This window comes from Microcaecilia unicolor, chromosome 11, assembly GCF_901765095.1.
Source record: "Microcaecilia unicolor chromosome 11, aMicUni1.1, whole genome shotgun sequence".
Lineage (NCBI taxonomy): Eukaryota > Metazoa > Chordata > Amphibia > Gymnophiona > Siphonopidae > Microcaecilia > Microcaecilia unicolor.
The window spans coordinates 160,963,381-160,980,981 of NC_044041.1; the positions used below are offsets into that span (position 1 = coordinate 160,963,381).

Below are 17,601 nucleotides of genomic sequence, written 5' to 3' on the forward strand. Positions count from 1 at the left end.
CGCAAAGTGATGCATATTGGGAAGAATAATCCAAATCATAGTTACTTGATGCTAGGGTCCACATTAGGAGTCACCACCCAAGAAAAAGAATTAGGTGTCATTGTGGACAATATGTTAAAATTTTCTGCTCAGTGTGTGGTGGCAGCCAAAAAAGCAAAAAGAATACTAGAAGATATGATTGAGGTCTACAAAATCCTGAGTGGTTTAAAACGAGTAGAAGTGAATAATTTTTTACTACTTCAAAAAGTATAAAGACTAGGGAACACTTAGGGAAGTTACATGGAAATACTTTAAAAACAAATAGAAGGAAATTTTTTCACTCAATTAATAGTTAAGCTCTGGAACTCTTTGCCGGAGGATATAGTAACAGGGATTAGCGTATCTGGATTTAAAAAAGGTTTGGACAAATTCCTGCCATAGTCTGCTATTGAGACAGACATGGGGAAGCTACAGCTTGCCCTGGGATTGGTAGCATGGAATGTTGCCACTATTTGGGTTTCTGCCAGGTACTTGTGAACTGGCTTGGCCACTGTTGGAAACAGGATAATGGGCTAGATGGACCATTGGTCTGACCCAATATGGCTGTTCTTATGAATTATTGGGAGAGGGATAGAAAATAAGACAAAATAGGGCATTTTTGATATGACATTTAAGTCCAACTTTGGACATTTTGCAAAAAACCTCTAAAATCTGAATAGCAAAGAAGGTCATTTTCAAAAAAGAAAAACGTCTATCTTAAAAAATAGATTTTGTGATTTGAACGTTTTATTTTTTGGTCCATTTTTGAAAAAAAAAACAAACATCCAAGTGAAAAACGTACAAAATCAAGCCATTGGTATGTAGAAGGAGCCATCATTTTTACTACACTGGTCCCCCTGAGATCCCAGGAAAGCAATAGGGCACCCTAGGGGGCACTGCAGTGGACTTCATAAAATGCTCCCAGGTACATATCTGACCATTGCTCCCTTACCATGTCTGCTGAGCCCCCCCAAAACCCACCCAAAACTCACTACCCCCAACTGTACACCCCTACCATAGCCCTTACGGGTGAAGGGAGCACCTATATGTGGGTACAGTGGGTTGTTTTGGAAGGCTCACAGTTTCCTCCACAAGGGTAACAGGTAGGGGGAGGTAGAAGCCTGGGTCCACCTGTCTGCAGTGCACTACACCCACCAATACTCCAGGGACCTGCATGCTGTACTAATGGAACTGAGTATAACATCTGAGGCTGGCACAGAGACATAAGTACATAAGCACTGCCACTCTGGGAAAGGACCAAAGGTCCATCAAGCCCAGCTCTCTGTCTCCGATAGTGGCCAATCCAGGCCCCAAGAACCTGGCAAAACCCCAAAATTTAATAACGATCAATGGACTGGCAAGTAATGTTTTTCATCACATTTTGTTGGGGTGGGAGGAGGTTAGTGACCACTGGGGGGAAAGGGGAGGTCATCCCTGATTCCCTCCAGTGGTCATCTGGTTATTTAGGGCACCGTTTGTGTCTTATTTGTTATAAAAACAGGTCTAGCTCAAAACGTCTTAGTTTTAGTCCTGGACGTTTTTGTTTTCTTCCATTATGACTGAAAAATGTCTAAGTCTCAGGAACGCCCAATCCCGCCCTGAATATGCCCCGATACACCCCCTTGAGATTTGGAGGGGCATAATTGAAAAGGGCGCCCAAATTTTCCTGAGGACGTCCTCGCAGGACGTCCCAGCGAAGGGGTGCGGAAACCAGTATTATCGAAACAAGATGGACATCTATCTTTCGTTTCGATAATACGGTCAGACACACCCAAATCTTGACATTTAGGTCGTCTCTAGAGATGGTCATCCTTAGACTTGGTCGTTTCTGATTTTTGGCGATAATGGAAACTAAGGACGCCCATCTCAGAAATGATCAAATGCAAGCCCTTTGATCATGGGAGGAGCCAGCATTCATAGTGCACTGGTCCCCCTGACATGCCAGGACACCAACCAGGCACCCTAGGGGGCACTGCAGTGGCCTTCAGAAAAAGCTCCCAGGTACATAGCTCCCTTACATTGTGTGCTGAGCCCCCCCCCCCAAAAAAAAAACCCCAAAACCCACTACCCACAACTGTACACCCCTATCATTTTATTTTATTTTGTTACATTTGTATCCCACATTATACCACCTCTTTGCAGGCTCAATGTGGCTTACAATTCGTCATGGATACTGAAATAGAAGAGAGTATACATTTGGCTTTACAGAGTGTTTTGGGTTACATGAAGATGAAATACATGATAGTGTAAGAGCAGAAGGCATTATAAGATAATGCTGGATGTATTAAGGTTGTACAGTTACATGTGTTGCTCATTGTGATATATCTTGTCAAAGAGATAAGTTTTTAATGCTTTATGGAAGTTGGTCAATTCATAGACCGTTTTCAGGTGACGTGGCAACGCGTTCCAGAACTGCGTGCTCATGTAGGAGAAGGCTGATGAGTGCATTAGTTTGTATTTCAGGCCTTTGCACTTAGGGGGATGAAGATTGAGGAATGTACGAGAAGATTTATTTGCGTTCCTGGGTGGTAGATCTATTAGGTCCGACATGTAAGCTGGGGCGTCGCAATGGATGATTTTATGGACTAGGGTGCAAAGCTTGAATGCGATCCGTTCTTTAAGTGGGAGCCAGTGTAGTTTTTCACATAAAGGTTTTGCGCTTTCGTATTTTGGTTTGCTGAATATTAGTCTGGCTGCCGTGTTCTGGGCAGTCTGGAGTTTTTTAAGTATTTGTTCTTTGCAACCAGCGTAAAGTGAATTACAGTAGTCCAGATGACTGAGTACTAGTGATTGTACCAGATTGCGGAAAACAGTCCTTGGAAAGTATGGTTTGATTCTTTTTAGTTTCCACATTGAGTGAAACATCTTTTTAGTTATGTTTTTCACATGGTTCTCAAGTGTCAGGTGTCGATCAATAGTGACTCCAAGAATTTTTAGGGTGTCCGAGATTGGTAGATTTAGTTTAGGTGTGTTGATGGTGGTAAATTTGTTCTTATTGTATTGTGAGGTGAGTACTAGGCATTGGGGTTTTTCTGCATTGAGTTTCAGCTGAAATGCATCTGCCCAGGAATTCATGATGTGTAGGCTTTGCTTGATTTCGTTGGATATTTCTCTTAGATCTTGTTTGAATGGGATGAAGATCGTTACGTCGTCAGCGTATATGAATGGATTTAAGTTCTGATTCGATAGTAGTTTGGCCAAGGGTATCATCATTAGGTTGAAAATGGTCAGTGAGAGGGGGGATCCCTGTGGTACTCCGCATACAGGCGTCCATGTAGCTGAAGTGGTCGAATTTGAAGTCACTTTGTATGAGCGTGTGGTTAGGAAGCTCTTAAACCACTTGAGGACTTTACCTCCAATTCCGAAGTATTCAAGGATGTGTAATAAAATTCCATGGTCAACCATGTCGAATGCACTCAACATGTCGAATTGTAACAGTAGTATGTTATTACCGTTTGCTATCAATTGTTTGAATTTGGTCGTGAGCGTAACTAGTACGGTTTCAGTACTGTGTTTAGAGCGAAATCCTGACTGGGAGTCGTGTAGTATCGAGAATTTGTTTAGATATTCAGTGAGTTGTTTGGTCACCATACCTTCTGTTATTTTAGTGATTAAAGGAATAGAAGCTACTGGTCTGTAGTTCGTTAATTCATTGGCATTTTTCTTTACATCCTTGGGTATGGGGGTTAGTAAGATGTTACCTTTCTCCTTTGGGAAGAGTCCATTTTGTAGCATGAAGTTCAGGTGGTTTGTTAGGTCCTTTATGAATTGTTGTGGGGCCAACTTCATGAGGCTGTTTGGGCAAATATCTAATTTGCAGTGAGATTTAGCGGGTGAAGGGGGGCACCTAAATGTGGCTATAGTGGGTTTCTGGTGGGTTTTGGAGGGCTCACATTTACCACCACAAGTGTAACAGGTAGGGGGAGATGGGCCTGGGTCCGCCTGCCTGAAGTGCACTGCACCCACTAAAACTGCTCCAGGGACCTGCATACTGCTGCGATGGACCTGAGTATGAAATTTGAGGCTGGCATAGAGGCTGGCACAAAAGATTTTTAAAGTTTTTTTTTTAGAGTGGGAGGAGGTTAGTGACCACTGGGGCAGCAAGGGGAGATCATCCCCGATTCCCTCCGGTGGTCATCTGGTCATTTTGGGCACCTTTTTGTGCCTTGGTCATAAGAAAAACTGGACCAGGTAAAGTCATCCAAATGCTCGTCAAGGACGACTTTTTTTTTCCATTATGGGTCGAGGACGCCCATGTGTTAGGCACGCCCAAGTCCCGCCTTCGCTACACATCCGACACACCCTCGGGAACTTTGGTCGTTCCCACAACGGAAAGCAGTTGGGGACGCCCAAAATCGGCTTTCGATTATGCCAATTTGGGCAACCCTGTGAGAAGGATGCCCATCTTCCGATTTGTGTCAAAAGATGGGCATCCTTCTCTTTCGAAAATAAGCCTGTTGAACACACTTCTGACGGACTTCAAAGAAAGACGACAAAAATTGGTTTAAAAAATACCAATTTTGACGTTTTTATGAGAAAAATGTCCACATGCTGCTTTACGCCACTTTTTAGACATTTTTCTGTTTTGAAAATGAGCCCAAAAGAATATTATAATGCCTCTGTATCACTCCATGGTGCGACTTCATCTGGTCACTGTATCTAAAAAAAAGATATAGTGGAATTAGAAAAGGATCAAAGAAGGGGACTAAAATGATTAAGTGGATGGAACTCTTCTCATATGAAGTAAGGGCTCTTCAAGTTGAAGAAGAGACAGCTGAGGGGGGATATGATAGAGGTCTACAAAATTCTGGATGAAGTAGAATGGGTAAACATGAAATGATTGTTTACGCTTTCAAAAAGTACAAAGTTATATGGTGATAGGTTTATTTATTTATTTAATACATTTATACCCCACATTTTCCCACCAGTTGCAAGCTCAATGTGGCTTACACAAAACCACAGGGTAGGCTACGTTTCAGAAAGTATAATTAAACATTGTAGTCATAGGTTATTAGCATATTGATATCATTTAAAACAACAACTGATAAAAGATAGTAAAAAAAAAAGTCCATGGATTATGCTGAAAATCAGATGGAAGTACATTAGGTTGAGTCTGTAAGGTATGCCTTCTTGAACATGGTGGTCTTCAATAGTTTTCTGAAATATTTTTTCACTCAGTGAATAGTTAAGTTTTGGAACTCGTTGCCACAGGATGTAGTGACAGCAGCTAGCATATCTGGATTTAAAAAAGGTTTTGACAATTTCCTGGAGGAAAAGTCCATAATCTGCTATTACAATAGACGTGGTGAAAGTCACAACTTATCCCTTGGATCAGTAGCATGGAATCTTGCTACTCTTTGGGATTCTGCCAGATACTTGTGACCTGGATTAGCTACTGTTAGAAGGAGAATACTGGGCTAGATTGGCCATTGGATTGAATCCAGGATGGCTATTCTTATGTTCTTATTCTGAGAGAAAAGGAAAAGTAGGGATGAGAAAGGAGAGAGAGGAGACGGATGAGAAGGACGGTGTGAAAAGGAGAGGGCCTGAAAGAGTGTGAAAAACCACTGCAATGAAGGAAAGAAAGGAAGGAAGGGGAAATGAGACTGAGGAATGAATGGAAAGAAAGGTGGGAATTAAGAAAAAAAGGAAGAACAGAGGGAATCTTGGAGCTTAAATCCATAATTGTCTGATAACACACAGAAAAAAATAAATAAAAATAAAAGTCACAATTAATACCTTTTATTAAATTTAGATATTAGATATGTATCTTATGTCAAAGAATAAAGTGGTTGCTCAAAGCATATTCTAAGCACAATCGCTCAACTGCAAAACACTATGCACAACTTTGTGCAAAAACAAACTCAGAACTTTACTGTACCATAAATATTACACTGGGCAGAACCTAATACACCAATATACCTCCAATACGGAAAATGCAGGCCGTCAACAATATGAAACAAGGGATCATAATATCACAATTCTCATGTAGAGCCACAAAATACCCTAATTCATGTTTAATGCGGGATAAAATGCCATAAATAAGTAAATAAATATAAACTTTTAATGTTGAGCACCTGATTCTCAAAGTGGACATATTCCAAACACTATAATGAAAATAAAATGATCTTTTCTACCTTTGTTGTCTGGTGACTTTTTCTGATCATGCTGGCCCAGTATCCAATTCTGCTGCTATCTGTCCTCAGGTAAACAAACCATAAACCAATTTCTACAACTGGACAAGGCTAGAGGGCTTTCACTGCAGCTCCTGCTGTGAGGATGGAGGTAAATCAACAATTTAAACCCCTCAGAGCACAGCAGGGGAGGCATAGCCTCTCCAAGCCTCTTATACCGGGCGCCTATGCCCATGTGTCCAGACTGACTAATAGGCCAGAGATAGTTTTTCTCATTATTTTGATGTGTGTTGGTCATAGGCACATAAAAGAAAAAGAGGATATTTTCCAAAAATAAATGTAAAAACCTTGAGGACACAGCTGAAGAAGTCAAAAAGGAGGACATGTCCTCTTAAGAAAGGAGTAACCCTATTTGTTTTATAAATTGAAGGCTTCATGAAATAGAAGTATTTAACTCCTCTACTTAATTCTTGTTGAAATTTCATATTAGAATGTGCTAGTCTTAGAGATATGGGCAGGGAGTTCCAATGTGTGGGGACTATTACACTGAAAACCTTTGCTCTTATGGTATCAAGACCAATGCTACAGAATTAAAGAATTGTTAAACAATTATGTTGCGAGGATCTGAGGGATTGTGGGGGTAAGTAAGGAATCAACAGGTGAAAAAGGTATAAAGGTTGTCCTGAGTGAAAGATTTTATGAGTAAGGACAAGAGATTTATATTTTTTCCATTTCAATTTATTAGTACTTGTATCCCACATTAAACAACCCAGTCGTTTCAATGTGGCTTACACAATATTAAGAGAATTACACAAATGATGAATAGTTTTGTTGCTTACATAGTGTTAAGAGATAGTGTTCAGAGGATATATATTGTCCTGTGAGAAACTGGCAGCCAGTGTTCCTGCCAAAGTAGGGGAGTTACATGGTCATATTTGCGCGAGTTAGTAATTAGTTTAATCGCCAAGTTTTGGACTATTTGTAAATGTTGAGTATCTGATACCATTTAGGAGAGCATTGCAATAGTCATAAGTACATAAGTATTGCCATACTGGGAAACACCAAAGGTTCATCAAGCCCAGCATCCTGTTTCCAACAGTGGCCAATCCAGGTCACAAATACCTGGCAAGATCCCAAAAAAGTACAAAACATTTTATACTGCTTATCCCAGAAATAGTGGATTTTCCCCAAGTCCATTTAATAATGGTCTATGGACTTTTCCTTTAGGAAGCCGTCCAAACCTTTTTAAAACTCCGCTAAGCTCACCGCCTTTACCACATTCTGTGGCAACAAATTCCAGAGTTTAATTACACATTGAATGAAGAAATATTTTCTCTGATTCGTTTAAAATTTACTACTACTACTACTACTACTACTTAACATTTCTAGAGCGCTACTAGGGTTATGCAGCGCTGTACAATTTAACAAAGAGAGACAGTCCCTGCTCAAAGAGCTTACAATCTAATAGACAAGTGAACGGTCGGTCCGATAGGGGCAGTCAAATTGGGGCAGTCTGGCTTCACTGAACGGTAAGGGTTAGGTGCCGAACGCAGCATTGAAGAGGTGGGCTTTAAGCAAAGACTTGAAGACGGGCAGGGAGGGGGCTTGGCGTAAGGGTTTAGGAAGGTTGTTCCAAGCATAGGGTGAGGCGAGACAGAATGAGCGGAGCCTGGAGTTGGCGGTGGTGGAGAAGGGTACTGAGAGGAGGGATTTATCCTGTGAATGGAGGTTACGAGCAGGAACGTAAGGGGAGATGAGGGTAGAAAGATAGTGAGGGGCAGCAGACTGAGTGCATTTGTAGGTAAGAAGGAGAAGCTTGAATTGAATGCGGTATCTGATCAGAAGCCAGTGAAGTGACCTGAGGAGAGGGGTGATATGAGTATATCGGTTCTGGCGGAATATGAGACGTGCAGCAGAGTTCTGAACAGACTGAAGGGGGGATAGATGGCTAAGTGGGAGGCCGGTGAGGAGTAAGTTGCAGTAGTCCAGGCGAGAGGTAATGAGAGCGTGGACGAGAGTTCGGGTGGTGTGTTCAGAGAGGAAAGGGCGAATTTTGCTGATGTTAAAGAGGAAGAAGCGACAGGTCTTGGCTATCTGCTGGATATGCGCAGAGAAGGAGAGAGAGGAGTCAAAGATGACTCCGAGGTTGCGGGCAGATGAGACGGGGAGGATGAGGGTGTTATCAACTGAGATAGAAAGTGGAGGAAGAGGACAAAAGGTTTTCCATCTATACCACACATCCAATTGCAATACATGCCAGGTTATTTACATTCTCCAATGCCCATGCCCCCTCCTCTACATAGTTAAAATTAAGAGAAAGATTAAGACACAGATAACTTAGCACTGAAATTGTATCAATAAGAATATTGATTCTGCTCCTTTAGTCATTCGCTGGAATGAATCTAACCATTCGGTAGATGATTTGAAGTTTTTGTGTTTAAGATTCTTGAAAATTTACTACGTTGTAGCTTCATCGCATGCCCCCTACTCCTAGTATTTTTGGAAAGTGTAAACAGATGCTTCACATCTACCCGTTCAGCTCCACTCATTATTATATAGACCTCTATCATATCTCCCCTCAGCCACCTTTTCTCCAAGATGAAGAGCCCTAGCCGCTTTAGCCTTTCCTCATAGGGAAGTCGTCCCATCCCCTTTATCATTTTCGTCGCCCTTCTCTGCACCTTTTCTAATTCCACTATATCTTTTTTGAGATGCGGAGACCAGAATTGAACACAATACTCGAGGTGCGGTCACACCATGGAGCGATACAAAGGCATTATAACATCCTTATTTTTGTTTTCCATTCCTTTCCTAATAATACCTAACATTCTATTTGCTTTCTTAGCCGCAGCAGCACACTGAGCAGAAGGTTTCAACGTATCATCAACGATGATGCCTAGATCCCTTTCTTGGTCTGTGACTCCTAACATGGAACCTTGCATGACGTAGATATAATTCAGGTTCCTCTTTCCCACATGCATCACTTTGCACTTGCTCACATTAAATGTTGTCTGCCATTTAGACGCCCAGTCTCCCAGTCTCGTAAGGTTCTCTTGTAATTTTTCACAATCCTCCCGTGATTTAATGACTTTGAATAACTTTGTATCATCAGCAAATTTAATTACCTCACTAGTTACTCCCATCTCTAGGTCATTTATAAATATGTTAAAAAGCAGCGGTCCCAGCACAGACCCCTGGGGAATCCCACTAACTACCCTTCTCCATTGAGAATACTGACCATTTAACCCTACTCTCTGTTTTCTATCTTTTAACCAGTTTTTAATCCACAATAGAACATCCGGCCCTACTAAACAGGAAGTGCATCAGAGGGCCGGATGGACGCAGCAGAGAGGAGCGGAGCTGCCTGTTTGAATAGCACCGCAGCGTAGCGCTGCCGATGAGCGAAGAAACGAGCGGGGCAAAGCCTGGGGAGAAAAGAAGCATAATTTCAGGGCAGGCATTGACAGGTAACGCTGATCGCTGCCTCCCGGAAGCTGCGGGAGAAAAGGCAGTGACAGCGATGAAGGATTTGGATGGGTGGGCCTGGAGGGCAAGTGCTGGATTTGTGGCTTGTTGGTTGGGGGGGAAGGGATACTTTTGCCAGAGACAGAGACAGAGTCAGACTTGTAGGAGGAAGGGGATTAGAGGGAACTGGGAAGGAAGAGAGCTGCTGGAGGTGGGAGGAAGGGGCTGGAGAGCTTCTGGAAGAGGGAGGGAAAGGAGAGAGCTGCTAGACATGGGAGGGAGAGGAGGAAGGGGTTGGAGAGCTGCTGGACAAGGGAGGAAGAGGAGGAAGGGACTGGAGGGAAGGGAGAGAGCTGCTGGACATGGGAGGAAGAGAAGGAGGGGACGATGGAAGGGAGAGAGCTGCTGAAGGAAGGGGAGGAGGGGACTGAATGGAAGGGAGAGAGCTGCTGGACATGGGAGGGAGAGGAGGAAGGGGTTGGAGAGCTGCTGGACAAGGGAGGAAGAGGAGGAAGGGACTGGAGGGAAGGGAAAGAGCTGCTGGATATGGGAGGAAGAGAAGGAGGGGACAATGGAAGGGAGAGAGCTGCTGAAGGAAGAGGAGGAAGCTGGGTGGAAGGGAGAGAGCTGTTAGATGTGGGAGGAAGAGGAGGAGGGGATCTGGATGGAAGGGAGAGAGCTGCTGGACATGGGAGGAGAACTGGAGGGAAGGGAGAGAACTGTTGGTACAGCACAAGGAGGGAGGGAAGGGAAACAGAGATACCAGACCAAGGAGATGAAGGAAAAGGGAATATTAAACCTACAGCTTGAGGGAGGGAGGCAGGAAATCAAGCAACCAAACCAGATGCTGGAAAGAGGAGGGAGTGAGAAGGAGAGAAGCTGGATGGGGTAGGGTCAGAGAGGGTAGAAATATATTGGCACTGGGGACAAAGAGAGGGGAGAAGATGGACAGAGTAATATAGGGACACAGAGAAAAGGAGATACTAAACATGGAGGACGATAGAGGTACAGAGATGGAAGAAGATGGAAGGATGGCAGAGAAAGAGGGAAAACAGATGGAAGGATGGCAGAGAAACAGGGAAAACGGATGGGTGGGGAGAGAGACACTGGATGGAAGGATGCAGAGAGAAAGGGGAGAGACTGGAAGGATGTGGAGAGAGAAGGGACACTGAACAGAAAAGGGTAGAGAGATAGACACTGGTTAGAAGGAGGGAGAGAGACATTAGATGGAAGGATCAGGAGAGAGGGTAGATGGGTAGAAGGATGGGGAGAGAAAGAGGGAAGATGCTGGATGGAAGGGTAGGGAGAAAGAGGTGACACTGGATGGAAGGATGCAGAAAGAAAGAGGGGAGACTATTGGAGGATGGGGAGAGAGAGGGGAGACACTGGAAGGATGGGGAGAGAAAGAGGAGAGCTGCTGCATGGAAAGGGGGAGTAGTGAAAGATTGGAGAATAAGAGGAAGGGGCATGGGGAGAACAAGGGTGAGAAAAAGATGAAAAGCCATAAGTAGATGAAGGAAATTAAAGAATGGATAGTAAGAATGAATTAAATCTGGACACAGAGAGAGGCAGAAAAATATTGAAGAAAGCAAAGAAAAAGGAGAGAAAAATGACAAATGGCCAGGAAACCCTGGCAGAAGAGTTAAACGAAAGAAAGCAGAATCTAGAGACACAATGAGACAAAGTAAATGGCCATACAACAAAGGTAAAGAAAATAATTTTATTTTTAATTTAGGATAAAGTAATATGGTGTTAATAAAGTTTCAGAGACCAATACTTCCTTCCTTAGGTCAGGAGAGGATACCGTAACAGCATTATACTGACCTGAGGCAGGAGGTTTTGGCCTCTGAAAGCTCACTGAAAAGGATTAGTAAATTGTCTGAAATCGGATGCACTGAAAAGCAGCACTTTACCCTGTGTGACAAATGCATCTGAGTGTGACTAAATTTTGCTGGGGGGGGGGGTACAAAGAAAATTTTGTGCCCACCCACTTTGGGTTCAGGCCCACCCAAAATTGGCAGTCTGGCTACGCCACTGTACACAATATCAACTGGCTCACCTTTATCCACATGTTTGTTCACCCCTTCAAAGAAATGTAGTAGATTGGTGAGGGAAGATTTCCCTTCACTAAATCCATGTTGACTTTCCAGCTCATTTTCGAAAGTGATCGCCGGCCATCTTTCGACACAAATCTGGAGATGGCCGGCGATCTCCTGAACCCGGCCAAATCAGTATAATCGAAAGCCGATTTTGGCTGGGTTCAACCGCTTTCCGTTGCGGAGCCGGTGAAACATCAAGGGGGCGTGTCGCTAGGGTAGTGAAGGCGGGACGGGGGCGTGCTCACGAGATGGCCGGCTTCACCTGATAATGAAAAAAAAAAAGCCAGGCTTGACGAGCATTTTGCCGGCTTTACTTGGTCCCTTTTTTTTCACGACCAAGCTTCAAAAGGAGCCCCAAATGACCACCGGAGGGAATTGAGGATGACCTCCCCTTACTCCCCCAGTGGTCACCAACCCCCTCCCACCCAAAAAAAAACCTTTTAAAAAAACCCTTTTTTGCCAGCCTCTATGCCAGCCTGAAATGTCATACCCAGCTCCCTGATGGCAGTATGCAAGTCCCTGGAGCAGTTTTTAGTGGGTGCAGTGCACTTCAGACAGGTGGACCCAGGCCCATCCCCCCCTACCTGGTACACTTGTGGTGGTAAATGGGAGTCCTCCAAAACCCACTGTACCCACATGTAGGCAGGCCCGTGCCAAGGGTCTGTGCCGCCCCCCCCCCGCAGACGAACAGTTGGCGCCCCCCCCCCCCCCCCCGCAGATGAACAGTTGGCGCGCGCGCCCCCTCCCCCCCCCCCCCCGTGAAGATGATCGCGGCGCGCCCTGGGGGCCTTTAAATCTTTTACTTGCAGTCGCAGCAGCGTCTGTGAAAGTGGAGCGCTGCCGACGTCTCCCTTCCCTTCGCGCTGTTGGTTCCCTCAGTGTCCCGCCTTCTTCTGACGTCAGAAGAAGGCAGGACACTGAGGGAACCAACAGCGCGAAGGGAAGGGAGACGTCGGCAGCGCTCCGCTTTCACAGACGCTGCTGCGACTGCAAGTAAAAGATTTAAAGGCCTCGGCGGCGCGGGGCGAGGGTAAGCACCGCGGCGGCGCCCTCCAGAGGTGGGCGCCCTCCTGCGGTGCTTACCCCGCTTACCGCATTGGCACGGCCCTGCATGTAGGTGCCCCCCTTCACCCCTTAGGGCTATGGTAATGGTGTAGAGTTGTGGGGAGTGGGTTTTGGGGGGGGATTTGTAAAAAGTAAAAAAAAACTATTCAAGGGGGCTGGAGGGACAAAAGCTGGCATAAGAGGAAAAAATATTTGGGGTGGGGCAGGAGAACAGTAAGAAAAGTTGACCCAGGGTGCCACAACATCGTGAGCTGGCCCTGCCTAGATCCTTTCCCTGGGTGCTGACTTCTAATGTTGAACCTGGCATCGTGCAGCTACAATCTGGTTTATTCTTCCCTAGGTGCATCACTTTGCATATGCTACCATTGAATTCCTCTGCTATTTGGATGCCCATTCTCCCAAGGTCCTCTTATCATTTTTCACAATTTACATGCTAATTTAAACTTTGAACAATTTTGTGTCATCTACAAATTTAATCACTTCACACATTTTTCTCATTTCCAGATCATTTTTAAATATGGAGTGGGAGAGTAACGTAATGGTTAGACCACCAGGCTGCCAACTAGGAAAACCCAATTCAAATCCCACTGCTGCCCCTTGTGACCTTGAACAAGTCTCTTAACCCTCCATTGCCGCAGGTACAAAAGATTAGATTGTGAGCCATCTAGGGACAGGGAAAAATACCTACTGTACCTGAATGTAACTCACCTTGATCTACTACTGAAAAAAGATTTGAGCTAATCCAAACATATAAATAAATGTTAAAAAGCACCAGTCCCATATAGATTCTCTTCTTCTTAATCCTACTCTCTGTTTTCCGTCTTTTAATCAGTTCCCAATCCAAAACAGAACATTGCCTCCTATCCAATGCATTTTAATTTATTCATGAGTCTCTCACAAGGGATTCAAATGCTTTCTGAAAATCTAGACACACTAAATCAACTGGCTCACTTCTAGACATATGTTTATTCACACCTTCAAAACAATGTGGCAGATTGGTGAGGCAAGACTTCCCTTGGCTAAATCCATGTTGACTCTGTCCTATTAAACCATGTCTACATATGTGTTCAGTAAATAAGGTTCTTTATATGTTTATAAAAGTCTAACAAGGATCTGACAGGTGTATGTGTGTTGGGAGCAGGTTCTTGGTGGGGTGGAGGAAGAGTAGCAGGGGGCCCAGCTGGTGTCACACTAACAAATTAGTGAGGTTTCAGAAGAAAGGGAATTGATCAGCCTGGCAGCTGCAGGGATCTCCAGGGGTGGCTAATTAAAGGGCTGCTGCCAGCCATTCTGCCAGAGGCAGGCCAATTACTGCATAGACTTGAGTCACCCGCTGTCGGGACCATGAGGGGAATGATCAGGGCAGACCACAGAGAAGAGAATGGCTGGACCCAGGATAAGGGGCAGGATGGAAGCGAGGACGGGGCAGAACCATGAACACAAACATCCACACATGGCAAAACATACACTGAAAATCCCAGTGAATATTTGCACAGATGGAAAGGGAACAATTTTCTGATCTCGGTGAAAGTCCTGCTAAATATGATCCCCACCTGAGAGTTCCTATTTCTGTCTAGTGTCTCCCTATGGTCTTTATTATTATTATTATTGCAATTTAGCTCCAGGTTTTGGGTTCTCTGGTTGCGATGTGCCACCCACTGCATTTCTTCCCTATGCTCAGTCGTATATTTGGAACTGATTGTGGAGAACTGTTACACACAATTCAGTTTCTCCATGGTTATTGCTTGAGGGCTGCAATTTGTTGAAGGCTTTTGACTGGAAATTCTTCCAGTTCTGATTCAGTTAACCCAATGTAACGTGATCATCTACATAGGATTTCCTTCCTTCTATAGTTATTCTAAGGGGTATCTGTATCCTCCCTGTCCATCACACAAAGCATTTTCCATAGATATCCCTATGTGATGAATACTGAGTATATTGGAGTATAGCAATCCTTGTTAATCACTGTCAATTAAGGGAGTCCCAAATTATAGTTAACCTGTTCCATATGGAACCTAAGCTTACACCACATCCTCCTGGACATCCACAGGAGGTACCTGCCAGGCAGGTTTACTAGTGGGAAAGCCAAAGGACTGATAAACAGAGATAGACAGACAGTGACAGAAACAGAGAGGGGGAGAATGACTTCTACCTAAGAGTCCTGCCTGCTTGACGTGCGGACAAACAGATGGTGAAGAGGTTAGAGCCTCCCGGACAGATGGACAAAGGAAGGGATGGGTGGATAAATGGGCAGAGACAAGACTGAAGCTGCTCTCACCTGTTGCTGAAGATTGTGAGCCTCACCCAGACAAACGGATAGACAGATGAATTGCTGGAAAGGAAACTGACGCTCTCTCCACCTGTTGCTGAGGGCACCACTCTCTCTGTGCCTGCCGTTCTGCATCTCTCAGTGAAGTGAAAAGGTTATGTTATTTCTAACAAGCAGCCACCCCCCTGAGCTTAGAGAGATGTCCTGAAGTTTCCCACAGAGACAGGAAGAGCCCTCCCTCCTTGTCTGGTCCTTTCCCCTCCCTTTGTCATCCATCCCTCCCTTTCTTGTCCCAGCATGGCAAAACACAGAAGCTGAAATCATGCACAGCTTGGGCCCTTCCTTTCTTTCTGCTGCACATATGTTTACACAGTGCATTTTGACTAGCAAAAAAAGGTGCCGGTACTCAAATGCTAGGCCACCCTTCAGGGGTGGAGTGATCATTGAGGGACCCACCCTACAATAGCCAGGACCCCTGCAATCAGTCTTAGAATCTATGACAAGGCAGAATTTGTATGTAGAACCTGAGCCCTTTCATTAAAATACGAGAACCATGGGTCAAGTTTAGCAGACAGTGGAAAAGGTGTCGGTACTCAGTACCCCCTCAAAAAAAGCACTGTGTATACATATACATTCACGCCATGCACACAAACCCTGCAAACCACATGCAGATTCCTCCCTTCCTCTCTGCAGAAAGACTGTTCCTAGTAATTCCATCCAATGCTATTGGTGGTATGAAGTGTTTGAATGAGGAGTCACAGACGGGAGTCAGATAGGAAGGAGGTAGGCAGTGTATGATGGAGTGAAAGAATAGCCTAATGGTTAGAGCAGTGAGCTGAGCACCAGGGAAGCCCAGTTGAAATCCTGCTGCTACTCCTTGTGATCTTGGGTAACTCACATAACCCGCTATTGCCTCAGGTACAAACTCAGCGATCAATATTGCTATTTAATGGGATAGGAGAGCCTCCTACCTGGTTAAACAATGCTGACCGGGTCAGGACATAATATTCAGTGGTATTTAACCAAAAAGTGCCACTGAATATTATGTCTGACTGCCAGAGCACTAGCCAGTTAGTGTTATGTGGTTTAGGGGACAGGAGATTATATGTCAATATTTGGTGCCAGTGCCTAGATAACTAAACAGGCAACCAGGACTGCATAAAAAAACAGCTCTAACTATGCCCAGTGAGTTGTCTGGATACACAATGACAGTAGCTGGATATTGTCTAATTCAGCTCACTGCATGCAGCACTTTAAAAATATGACCACTGTGGGCTGCATATTAACTGGTTAGATTATAATCCCACTGGGGACAGGAAAATACCTACTGGACCTGAATGTAACTTGCCTTGAGTTGCAACTGAAAAAGGTATAAATTAAATCCATTCCCCTCCCTTTTTCATTTCACCAGACAGACTTCTCCTGCTCTTTTGCATATCCAGCCTGGAATTCAGTGCAATGGGATCTGATGCTGGGCCCGCTGGGGATTGTTTCCTCCATTTTATATCCTCTCCCAGCTTTAGTGCAGTCCTCACCTGGGGGCCATGCAACAGAACCCTGCAGTCAAGGACCCTGATCCAGCCACTAGGGTTGCCACTGAGGCATCAATGTTCACAGGTCACCATTAAATATGGCACCATTAAATATGGCCCCTTCTCTCCCCCTTTCCATCCAGCATCTGCCCCCTCTCTCTCCCCCCATTCCATCCAACATCTGACCCTTCTCTCTCCTCACTTTCATCCAGAGTTTCTCCTCTTTTTCTCCCTCCTCCTCCCTCCTCCATCCAGCATCTGGCCCCTCTCTCTCTCTCTCCACACTTCCATCCACTCAGACCCCATTCTCTCCCCAGTTCCATCCAGCATCTGCATCCTCTCTCCCCCTTCCATCCAGCATCAATCCCCTCTCGCCTCCTCATCCAGTGTCTGTCCCTCTTCTTCCCCTTTCCATCTGACATCTGTCCCCTCTCTTCCCCTCATCCAGTGTCTGTCCCTCCTCTCCCCCCTATATCCAGCATCTGCCACCTCTCTCCCCCTTTCATCCGACATCTGTACCCGCTCTCCCCTCATCCAGTGTCTGTCCCTTCTCTCCCTACTACATCCAGCATCTGCCACCTCCCCCTCCATCCAGTGTCTGTCCTTTTTTCAGCCCCCCCCCCCCACATTCAGCATCTAACCCCTCTCCTCCTCTCACTGGACACCCCCACTTCCACTGGGGCAGAAGTCTCTCCCCACTCCCACCCAATACCCCCACCCCCGCTCCAGCCACCACTGCTGCTGCTGTTTCAGCAGTGGCAGCAAAAACAAAGTAAAAGATTGTGAGGCCGCATTGTTCCCGCTTGCGGCTGACCGTCTCTGCCCCAGAACAGGAAATTATGTCAGAGGAAGGCGGAACTGGCAGCCACAAGCAGGAACAGTGTGGCCCCGCAATCTTTTTCTCTGTTTTTGCCACCACTGCTGAAACAGCAGCAGTAGTGGCCACAACAGGGAGGTATTGGGTGGGAGTGGGGAGAGCCTGTTGCAAGCCTCCTGCTCCCCCAAGATTTTTGGGGGGG

At 45.1% G+C, this 17,601-nt stretch overlaps 1 protein-coding gene across 2 annotated transcripts in view; it reads right to left on the reverse strand.

Annotated features, from left to right (window-relative positions):
• GNG8 (G protein subunit gamma 8) overlaps positions 1 to 17,601 on the reverse strand; it is a 135,838-nt gene that overhangs the window by 29,855 nt on the left and 88,382 nt on the right. The window contains exon 1 of one of the 2 annotated variants that reach the window (XM_030218887.1): positions 15,060 to 15,131. The exons of the other annotated variant lie outside the window; for it this stretch is intronic. The gene's annotated coding sequence lies outside the window, so the exon portion shown is untranslated. Of the gene's footprint in view, positions 1 to 15,059; positions 15,132 to 17,601 lie in introns of those variants that run through there. 2 annotated transcript variants of the gene reach the window in all.